Below are 12,492 nucleotides of genomic sequence, written 5' to 3'. Positions count from 1 at the left end.
TTTTTTTTTTGCATCATCGTGAACATTTAACATATAATGTTGGGTTACACAATCGAATTTACAGAATTTGTGCTAATATTATATTTATTGATTTTGGAAGCTTTATGCTATATTGCTGCATCCATGTGAAAGGAACTGATGCTGATTAATGATTAATTGATACAATTTGTTTAATAGACTTACATTTCTAAAAAAAAAAAGGTTAGCACTATCGAGTCTACTATATTTATCAAAGGTGGGCCAGAGGGGTTGGGTATGGGTTTCCGCTGGTCAGGATGCTGCTGGTCAAACTACTGATAGAGGCATCCCGATATTTAGAACATCGGCATCCCGCATTGATGCAAAAGTGCAGCAAAAAACAGACCTCTAAGCTGAGTTTTTCTTCCCCTCACCTTTAGCTTAGTGATTAGGTATCAAGTATTATGCGTATGAGGCAGATGCATGTGCGAGTCCCTTTACTGCCGTCTGCCTGGGTCCCCTATTGTCAGGCATATCTCGCAGTCCCCATAGCAGGCTATTAGGAGGGCTGTAGTAAATGAGGGATCACAGGAAAGATCAGTCATTTCTCTGCGGTATCCTTCTTGATAAATAAAACGTAGCAAGAATAACTCCTTTCTCCAGTATTATTTCTTTGCTAGTGAATGGAGTTGTCACTTTTAAATAAATATACCCCTGTGCCTATGCATGTGTATATTTATATATATATATATATATATATATATATTATTTTTAAGCAATTATGTTATTAATAAATAACTTATTTTTAGAATATCACCTGTTCCATTGGGTCACTATATCATATGCATTACTCAACTAGCATTTGCCTGCAGCTTCGCTCACATGGATACATTTACAAAGAAATTAGTGGCATATCCATTCAATGTCGCTATTCAGCGTAAACATCGGTATCATCAACGCACATCAGGCAGTCACACCATTTACAACAAGTCTGACCAGCCGCACATGCAGTCGCAGTGGCTAATTTATGCACGCCCATGAAGCGGCGTTCAACCGTACATACAGGCCTGCGTTTTTCTGACCACCCCCCATCACCACCCCCACAAGCTGACAGCCTGTCACTCACTTTGTAATGGATTCCTCTGTTTGTCCGAAATCGAAATACAATCGCTGCGCAGCCGCAGTGCGTCTTATAAGCATACGCAATGCCAAACGCTCAATGTATGCCCATAGTCGCAATTGCATTCACTGCTGATTCAGGCCCAGATTCCTCTATAACATTCCAGGCTTGGATGAGTAAGACTAACCATAACCTAATAGCAAGCACCTTCATCTGTATAGTGTCATATGTGGTGTCTGGACCTGATGACGGCAAATAATAAACAGATGTATCATGCAGCCGGTGTGTACCGTCAAAAGAAAGCGCTGCTGTATGCAAACAAAAATTTAGATGGGTGCGAAAATAGCTCAATATTACAGATTGTCTGCTGCTATCTAGTGGGGTCACTGCACTGGGCCCAAATGACAGACAATCAGCATAATAGGGAAATTTGCGCTGACAAGAATAAAGTTAATAGCGAACATAAAACATAAACCAATAAAATATAGATGACAGGTCAAAAAATTATCCTAATACATAAACATGTTGGTATCTCAATTTCACAACATTATTGTTAAATTAACAGTCCAGCAACATCTCAATCAGACCACATCAATAGGTGATAATAAAACATACTTGCTGCAGATATTTGAGGATGACCTTGATATTTGCAGAATAATATGATAACATGTCCTCTTGTGATTGTCCACACAGATGCTATGAACCACTAGTTAATATTTCAGCTGTTATGGTGATAGTATATAGGTTGGATCTATTGATGCAGGTAGGTGCTATAGACTCTTGAACGTAATCCAGGTGATTATTCCAATTACTCAGGATCATTTCATAGCAGAGTTTACAATTGTTAGTGTCACAGATGGATTGTATGCAAAGCTACCATATTGACATTTATCATGTCTGAACAGATGACATGTTGACATGACAGAATGTCGACCCAACGTCCCCAGTGTCCCAGGGTTCCCTTACCTTGTTCTGGCAGCAGCGGCTTCCGGATCCCGGTGGTTATGTGACCAGCAGTTCCGGCAAAGACGTGAGTATTTTCCCTCATTCCCTAATCCCTTCCCTCCCCCTAGTGCTTACCCTAACCCCCCCCTTGCAGCTTATCCCTAACCTCCTCCCCCCACAACCTAACCCTAACCCCCCTCCATGCAGCCTAACCCTAACCTCCCCCGTAACCTAACGCTAAATCACAGCCTAACCATAACCTCCGGCAGCACCTAACCGTCTGCAATCTGGAAACGTCGACATTTCACATGACGACATTTCAGATGTCAACACTTAAAATGTTGACATTCTGAGGATGTTAACATGTTGAACTATGTCGACATTCTAATGTTAACATTGTGGTGTTGAGATTATGAATGTGCACATGGTAACTGTCGATCAAGTGACCGAATCCCGATGTCACAAAGGACTTACTAAAATGTTCCTAGATAAACACAGCCGGCCCTAGGCATAGGCATTCTAAGCAAATGCCTAGGGCAACTGGAATGCCTAAGGGCATTCCAGGGCTCTGAAGCTGCCCCCCCCCTCTCCGCTTCCCCCCCTCCATGACGCTACTTTCCCCCTCTCTAGTTACTGCTGTGATCGGAGCTCAGCTCTGATCGGGCAGTGCAGCAGTCAGGTGGTCACTGACTAACTGTGAGCTATGTCAGAATGAGCTTCTGCACGGAAGCTCATTCTGACTACAGTAGGATGCCACCCGCCACTGCCCAGTGCTCAGTCCCCAGCCGTCAACAGCAGCATCAGCTGCTCAGGCAGGTAGGCACTGTGGGCAGAAAGGGAGGCTGCACCTGCATTTAACTTATATGAGCTGTGTCATGTATATATATAAATATATATATATATATATATATATATGTGTGTGTGTGTATATATATATATATATGTATAATATATAACATATATATATAAAAATAAAATATCTATATATATATTACACACATATATACATATATATATGTCTATATATAATATACACATGTATATATATATATATACACACATATATAGATATATATCTAAATAAATGTATATATGTATATATATATACAAATGCGTATATATATATATATATATATATCAAGATATATATATAAATATATATATATATATATATTTCCAATGAGCCTGGCACTCCCAATGACACACTCCGTGTAGCCGCCGCCGGTGCCCTCATGTGGATAAATGCTACAATATAGCACGGTGCAGCACTCTGGGCATAGTAGAAAACACCCAACTCTCGGCTGGTTCGATCAACGTTTCAGTTCTAGCAGAACTTTTATCAAGATAAAACCGAAACGTTGATATATTTATATATGTCAAGATATATATATATATTTTCTCAAGATATATATTTATATATATATATATATATATATATATATATGTGTGTGTGTATATATATATATATATATATACACACACACACAATGCTTTTTATCGCACCTTTCACCGTTGGTATCCACGTATAAACACTTAGGTCCCCATTTATCAATGATGGTAAGCACAAGCACAATTTTTCGTTTAGTGGGAATGTGATACAAATGAAAAATGTACTGGTATTTACCAATACTTACCCCTCCAGCGAGATCCCGTGAAGTCCTCCTCCTCGGCGAGGTCCTCTGCTGTACTGCTGCCAGCTTAACGCTGCCAGTGACTGGGCTCCGGTGTGTGTCCGTCTTTGCATGTGCATAACACGGGGACCTGGCATTGCCTGGAAGGTTTCGCTGAAGCCAGAAAAGATAGCGAGAGCGATGCTTGACAAACAGCGGTAATCTTTGATTACTGCTGTTTGTTAAATCCAGAAAAAATGGCATAACCCCTTTATCGAGCGCTAAAGGGGTTATGCTTCTTTGATAAATGGGGGCCTTAGATTGGTGCTGGGATTATCTGTTAGGGGGCACCAGTCCAAATTTTGCCTAGGGCATCAAATTGGCTAGGGCCGGCTCTGTAGATAAACTTGATGGTAGTCAGAGATGATAGTTCATGGTGTGTCCTGGAAAGTATTGTGGTGCCCCGGGGACTTCCCTCCTATTGTTGAATGCTGCTAAGGCTCAACACCTTAGGTCTGGAGCAGGCTTGAGTGATCAGTGACATAGCAGCCGGAAGGTTGAATGAGACGGTGGAGGGCGGGCAATAGAGAGGCTGTGGATTCCGGACACCACCCATCTGAGATTTGGCAGTCTCCGGACAGATCTCATGATTTCCGGACTGTGCAGCAGAATCCCGGACGGGTGGTAACCCTACGGACAGATCTTTCACCCCAACGATAGATCTGGTATAAATGAGTACTGAAAAGGATGACGCCTGCTCTCACAATATTATGTCTAGGGGTGGGACGGCCTCTGAATAAAGGCAGAGGCCCTGATTCAGAGCCGGACGCTCTGACAGAGCGCTCGCTCTGAATCAGGGCCGTCCCTCTGTTTTTTCTGAGCGGCCTCCTGGCCGCTCGCATAGCTGTGGGTGACCATCCACAGCTATAGCGAGCGGCCAAAAAGATGGTAGGGTCTCGTTGCCGCAAGCCCTGGAGTGCTTTTGGCTCTATCAGAGCCAAAAGCAGTCCCACTGACATCACTTGTGATGTCAGTGGGGCCGGCCCCAGACGGTAGGCGTTCCCATGGGAACGCCTCCGTCTGGCCAGCCACGCCCTCGGCACGCCCACCAAAGGGGACATGCTGTCACTCACCATCGACAGCACGCCCCCTTTGTAGCGAGACCCATAGCGACGGCTTGCCCGTTGCTATCCGGGTCTCGCGCATGCGCACGACGGAGCCGGGTCCGTCGTGCGCATGCGCACTTGCCCAACATCCACCCACTTGCGAGCACTCAGCACTCGTGAGCGGGTCTGAATCAGGCCCAGATTGAATATATTTTCAAGCACGCAATGCATACGCAGATGTGGCTGTACTGCGCAATTAGCCTCATCATTTATTTATTTCTCTACTTTTCTCTGTGCTCTATGCTGTTAATACATTATTACAATAATAGCCTGCATAGAGACCCTGCCAACTTGATGATATGCTATCTCTACCGTTTGTACTACAGGAGATACGGAGAATAGGTATAGATATTATAAAAATATGAGGTAAAGCTGTGACCGCAGTATTAGCATAGTATAGCGGAGTGCGCTTGGGCACATGACCTATTGGCAGAGTGACCAGGGAAGGACACTGGCGTTCGGAACTTAATACATGGTATGATGTAAATATATGTATTTAACCACAGACAGTACACTGGGAGTACACTGGGCCCTGGGTGTACAGGATGTTAAGTGAGTTAAGCAGCAGAGGTGCGGCTGGTGGTTAGTCCACATGTGGTACAGCTTAACCAGGTTTCAAGTTATTTAACCATGAAGAGCAACAATGTGGCATAGACACAGGGATAACCAAGTACAACAACAATGCTGGAGCAGCCTCGAGCAAATGTGTATTGATGGGTGTTGTAGTGCACCAAGCGGTGGCATGGAGTATGCCCCGATGGCTAGTGGCAATAAGCCCCATAGTATTAGCGGCAGGATTGCCGACTTTCTGGCTGCCCCTTCCGGGAGGGAGCTGCCAGATAGGCATCACAGGGGGCGTGGCCAGAAAAAGGAGGCAGGGCCATGATTTTCAGGAGGCTCCCAAACAAATTGGGAGGGTAGGCAAGCATGATTAGCGGTGGTGGCATAGGGTACTTGCGGTACTCTGTAGTCTCTTATGGGCTGATCATCCCAGGAGGCATGTCCAGTGACCTGAGACCCTGAGGAGGAAGGACGAGACAACAGGCCCTGCTGAGCTGCAGCTGGTACTAGAAAATGCCGACGCCTCATCCAGTACATGGCAGTTTTTTCCTGTATACACTGCAGACTTTCTGCTGTAATCCTATTGAAAGGCACGGCAAAAAGCCTATATGAGGGGCATATTTATCAACAAATATTTGTAGGATATCTGCAAATATTAAGTATCCCTTGGATAAATCTAGGGGGAGGACCGCAGCAAATATCGCAAAAGCAGCCCCCTTCACTTTCTATGGGGGCTGTATAATTGTGTAATTTACTAAGCTCTGGAATGCTTCGAGCTTGGCTTTGGTACATGTGCAGAACAGATTTCCTCATTCACAGCCGAGGAACCCAGTGGGACAGCATGGTCACATGGGATGTAACTGTGTCAGCAAAAGCCCAGCTGACTGCGGTCATATCATGCCATGCGATCGTGACAGTAAAGTTATTAATACCCTATTGCCACGATAAGTGGTAATAAGAAATTATAATTATCGGGTGTAATACCCAAAAATTAATACATATGCTGCTTAGTCTGCAATAGCTGATAACCAAGAAAAATAACTTGCAACAGTAGCGTCACAAGGGGGGTGCAGTGGGTGCTGCGCTGTAGCATATCATGCACAATTGGCTCCTGAGACAGTGAGGGAGCTGGCACTGCACACAAAGTGGTCCCCGGGAGCAGTCCGCATCTCTGGGACTGCCGGAGTGACTAAAACGGGGGTTCGGGCCCCCTGTCCACGAGGCCACGTCCCCTAACCATGAGACCACGCCCCCTTTTTGCTGGCATGCAGCTATGGGCTACATCTCCACTTCTAAAATCTCTCACTTTAGTAAATATACCCCTTGTAGTCACGTCTAGTCAGCTTGAATACCAGGGAGAAAGCTGCGCGGAGACACAGCACATATGCGCAGTAGCACATATCAGAGGTCATCATTGAGCTTCGGTAGGTCCTAGAGACTGCCTGCTCAGCTTACCTGTCTGCGCTGAGGTTGGAGGCAGCACCAGAGTGCTCTTCATCCAACAGAGATAAATGCTGTCAAGTCACTAAGATAAGTCATTATAGAAGTGCATCGAGCAAATAAGCCAGGTTTTCATAAACACTTGTAACATATTTTTCCTACAATTTCTCCTTTAAGAAAGCACAGTGTAAATTGACACAGGAAAACACAGTAATGACTGCAATTTTCTTTTTTCCTTTTTTTAATATGCTATTATGCATTTACAGCCAATTCTTACTGCTCCACTGCATCTATGTTCTCTCATTTTTGAATCACACATTGAATTGACATTTAAAATACAAAAAAGTGCAATCAGTAAAAGAGAGAGTGCAGAATAAATGTCTGGTAAAATGATAGATTAAGAGGTATACATTATTACGTACAGTGCAATGAAATTTACCTAGTATGTCATATCCACATAAAATGACTTTAAATGACCTATATTTGCTTGTGCATGCGCTTGTGTGACCTTTCTAACCACACTGTTATCCAGGGGCGTAGCCAGAACTTTGTGGGCCTCAAAGCCGACTATTGAAGGGGTCCCTGTCCGAATGCATCTAGAGCAGGGGTCAGGGAACTTTTTTAGCTTTTACCCCAAAATATATTTAGATACGCCGACGTTACCCCCTTGATTTGAAAGGAAGGAAATCATATAGTAGTGCCCCCATATAATGCCCCTGTAGTAATGCCCCCAAATAGTGCCCCTGTAGTAGTGCCCCATATTATGCCCCTGTAGTAGTGCCCCTGTATAATGTACCTGTAGTAGTGCCCCCGTATAATGCCCCTGTAGTAGTGCCCCCATATAGTGCCCCTGTAGTAGTGCCCCCATATAATGCCCCTGTAGTAGTGCCCCCGTATAATGCCCCTGTAGTGCCGCTTGTATAAAGAAACCCCAAAAAAACACCTCAATCCCCGCTCCTGCATCCGACGCCGTGCTGTCCGCCTGGCTGCTCCTCGGAACTATGGGAGAGACGTCATGACATCTCTCCCATAGTGCGCATGGAAAGAGGCGGAAGCTGGAGTTCAGAAGAGAACTCCAGCCTCCGGCTAAAGTGGCGCTGCAGGGAAGGAGCCGGGCGCCCGCTGGTAATAACATTTCAGCGAACGTCCGGCTTAGAGCCTCCCTGTGGCACAGCCGGGCATGCATATGAATCATTCTATATTATAGAATGATTCATATGTATGCCCTGCTGTCCGTCCATTACCCCCAGGAATTTAATTTTTACCCCATGTGGGGTAATTTACCCCTGTTCCCCGACCACTGATCTAGAGGGACACCTCTCTCCACAGCGGTTGTTAGTTTTATGTACCATAGTGGTGCCCTAGTTAATTTTTTAACCATAATATCAGACCCTCCAACATGACCCATTCCATTAGGTACAAAATGCTCTACTCCTGGACTTCCTTCTTGAAGCCACCTGTGCTGAAACAAACTTCTCATTAAATAACTGGCTCAACACAGAGAGCATTTTGTACCTAATGGAAAGGGGCATGTTGGTGGGTAGGTAATATGCACCATAGTTATGCCCTAGTTCACACTGCACCATACAGTGCATTCAGTTCTTCACATTGTAATGCTGCCAGTTCACATTATGCCACATTGTAGTTCCTCTGGTTCATATAATGCCACACTTTAGTGCCTCTGTTCATATTATGCCATACTGTATTGCCTCTAGTTCATACTGTGCTACATGACAGTGCCTCGTTAATTTTATGCCACATTGCAGTGCCCCACCGTTCATATTATGCCACATTTCAGTTCCCCAATTCATATTGTGCCACATCATAGTGTCCCCAGTTAATACAGTGCAACATTTCGGTGCCACCAAATTATTTTATGCCACATTACAGTCCCCTCTCAGTTCATATAATGTAACATTGCAGTGCCTGCCAGAAGATGGAACCATACTTGCCGACATTTTATATCTCCTCTCCGGGAGATGCTCGGACAGGAGACGCAGCTGGCATCTTCAGGGGCTGGGGCTGGGCTCCTATGTCATCAGGCCCTGCCCCGCCATGGTAAATTGCTATGAATCGCGGGACCGTGAGGAGAGGGCAGGACTAAAGGACACATTTACACATAATTTAGCCCCATCCCCCAATTAGGAGCCGATTCTCTGCAATTATCTCCCCATCCTGCCCATTTCACTAAGAAGTGGGTTGGATGTGGGAGATCCAGACTCTCTTCTGAGGGTGGAGTGGGCTACCCAAAAATTTGGGAGCCTCTCGCAACTTCCAGAAGAGTAGATAAGTATGGATAGATCCTATCAGTGTGGAGCTTTAATAAGAGGGAAAGACAGAGATCACCATATTGTGCTGATGATTCCTCCTATTCAGACCTGGCAACGGGCTGCAACTAATTGCTTAACAAACAATTCTGGAAACTTGGTAGACAACTATATGAGCTGGGTCCGGGGCCCCCTAAAACTGGGTCCAATAGCAATGGAAACTCCTGCACCCTCTATAGTTACGCCCATGCTGTTATATCCTGGTCAATTACTAATTATACGAAGATCTTAAACCCAGGTCATCGTATCCTTCAGGCAGAACTGTTCATTGTAATCACCCCTGAAATAGTACAGCCTGTTTTACTTTTTGGATTGGATACAGTTGTATACAGAAAGCAGCTCTATGTCATATCTGTGGGCAATGGACATAAACAGCCTTGCATAGATGATATCAAGAGCTGTCTAAGAATCACCAAAGTAAGCCAAAAATTCTAAATAATCAATATGTCAAACTTAGATAGGGGGTGGGATGTACTAACATTGCTCGGTACATCTCGCCATGCATCGCATCCCTACCGATCGCATATGCACTAACATATGCGTTCAGTATCGCTAAAGACAGCTCTTCCGATAAGAGCGGTCCTTTGTGATCAGCACTGTGCCCTGGACTTCCGGGTTTATGCCGTTACCCTCCACATCGGAGCCCCGGGAGCCAGCCAATAGTACATATGGAAAATGTGGTAACACCCCCAAAACTGGGTTTTTATTGCATTTTCCATTTAGTACATCCCGCCAGGGAGTGGAATATTGAAGCATAAATTAGAGGTGGTCCAGCCCAAATAAGCTTACAGTCTAAGATTATTCCTACTATTGCAGGCACCTATATTAGTTCAATAATAAAACAAAATTAATCTCTGTTGCTATAATGAATTGCACATACAGTCAGGTCCATAAATATTGGGACATTGACAGAATTTTCATATTTTGGCCTCTATTCACCACCACAATGGCTTTGAAATGAAACAAACAAGATGTGATTTAACTGCAGACTTTCAGATTTAATTTGAGGATAATTACATCCAAATCAGGTGAACGGTGTAGGAATTACAATGTTTTCTATATGTGCCTCCCACTTTTTAAGGGGCCAAAAGTAATGGAACAAACTAAACAATCCTAAATCTAACTTTCACTTTTTAATACTTTGTTGCAAATCCTTTGCAGGCAATTACAGCCTGAAGTCTGGAACGCATAGACATCACCAGACACTGGGTTTCATTCCTGGTGATGCTCTGCCAGGCCTCTACTGCAAATGTCTTCAGTTCCTGTTTGTTCTTGGGGCTTTTCCCTTCAGTTTTGTCTTCATCAAGTGAAATGCATGCTCAATCGAATTTAGGCCAGGGGATTGACTTGGCCATTGCATAACATTCCACTTTTTAGCCTTAAAAGACTCTTTGGTTGCTTTTGCAGTATGCTTCGGGTCATTGTCCATCTGCACTGTGAAGCGCTGTCCAATGAATTCTGAAGCATTTGACTGAATATGAGCATATAATATTACCCGAAACACTTCAGAATTCATTCTGCTGCTTTTGTCAGCAGTCACATCATCAATAAATACAAGGGAACCAGTTCCATTGGCAGCCATACATGCCCACGCCATGACACTACCACCACCATGCTTCACTGATGAGGTGGTATGTTTTGGATCATGAGCAGTTCCTTTCCTTCTCTTCTCTTCCCATCACTCTGGTACAAGTAGATCTTTGTCTCATCTGTCAATAGGATGTTGTTCCAAAACTGTAATGGCTTTTTTAGATGTTGTTTGGCAAACTCTAATCTGGTCTTCCTGTTATTGTGGCTCACCAATGGTTGCATCTTGTGGTGAACCCTCTATATTCACTCTTGTGAAGTCTTCTCTTGATTGTTGACTTTGACACATATACATCTACCTCCTGGAGAGTGTTCTTGATTTGGCCAACTGTTGTGAAGGGGTTTTTCTTCACCAGGGAAATAATTCTTTTGTCATCCACCACAGTTGTTTTCCGTGGTCTTCCGGGTCTTTTGGTGTTACTGAGCTCTCTGGTGCGTTCTTTCTTTTTAAGAATGTTCCAAACAGTTGATTTGGCCACACCTAATATTTTTGCTATCTCTCTGTTGGGTTTGTTTTGATTTTTCAGCCTAATGATGGCTTGCTTCACTGATAGTGACAGCTCTTTGGATCTCATATTGAGAGTTGACAGCAACTGATTCCAAATGCAAATGTCACACCTAGAATCAACTCCAGACCTATTACCTGCTTAATTGATAATGAAATAACGAGGGAATAGCCCACACCTGTCCATGAAATAGCTTTTGAGTTGATAGTCCCATTACTTTTGGCCCCTTAAAAAGTGGGAGGCACATATTAAAACTGTTGTAATTCCTACACCGTTCACCCGATTTGGATGTAATTACCCTGAAATTAAATCTGAAAGTCTGCAGTTAAAGCACATCTTGTTTGTTTCATTTTAAAGCCATTGTGGTGGTGAATAGAGGCCAAAATCTGAAAATTCTGTGAATGTCCCAATATTTATGGACCTGACTGTGTCTTCTAAAATTTAGCTTTCTTTATATTCGGGTCCAAATTTCAAAAGTTGGACTATTGAGACAGTCCCCTGAAATCAGAACTGTCCCTCCTAAACCTACAGTTGTGAGATTTGAATTAAGAGAAAATTATATATGCTATTGAATAAAGAATTTAAATATATTCTAAAGGGGTGTTCCTGCTTAAAATGCCTTATTTGCTTGTACACACATGTTTTATATTTATACCATGTCTCTATATACCATGTAGCTTCCACATGCTGGATGAGAGGTGTGACCAGTTTTTAGCACAGTATAATTGGAATACAAAGTATTAACAATTCCAAATGGGATTGCGGTTGACGTATGGTGGTAATCAGTCATTGCACTTGCTTGGGGAGTGAGTGACCCCCTGCAGTCACTTTAATTGCTAGTAATTAGAGCCACCATTGCTTATGACCACAGGTGCAAGCAAATGTGGGTGTGAGGTTATTGCAACCAATTGGTTCCATTCCCATACACATATATAGGCTTTAATTAGCTTTAACAAATGCTAGTCAAATCATGCTATTTAATACCAGCGGGTAAGGGGAATTATAGAACATCATTAATTGCATATCACTATATTAGTTCTTAAAAACTGTTATTGCAACATGCAGGACATGTGGGAGAGAATGGGGTAAAACCATCTGACAAAACCATCTGCTCTACCTAAAAATTGCAAACAAAATTGTGCTCATTGCTAAACACAAAGTTCTGCAACCACAAGAGCTGACACTTAGCAAGTCCTCAGTAACTCCCTAACTGATCCAAAAAAAAAAAAATCACAACCCACACCTCCCAACCATCCTGATGTTGGTGGGATA

At 43.5% G+C, this 12,492-nt stretch overlaps 1 protein-coding gene across 2 annotated transcripts in view; it reads right to left on the bottom strand.

The window, feature by feature from the left end:
* Positions 1-12,492, bottom strand: part of EPHA6 (EPH receptor A6) — an 888,766-nt gene that overhangs the window by 824,531 nt on the left and 51,743 nt on the right. The window lies entirely within an intron of this gene.

This window comes from Taudactylus pleione, unplaced genomic scaffold (genome assembly GCF_031769625.1).
Source record: "Taudactylus pleione unplaced genomic scaffold, aTauple2 ptg000262l, whole genome shotgun sequence".
NCBI lineage: Eukaryota > Metazoa > Chordata > Amphibia > Anura > Myobatrachidae > Taudactylus > Taudactylus pleione.
The sequence above is the reverse complement of the archived record's forward strand: the minus strand, read 5'-3'. Positions and strand labels throughout refer to the sequence as shown.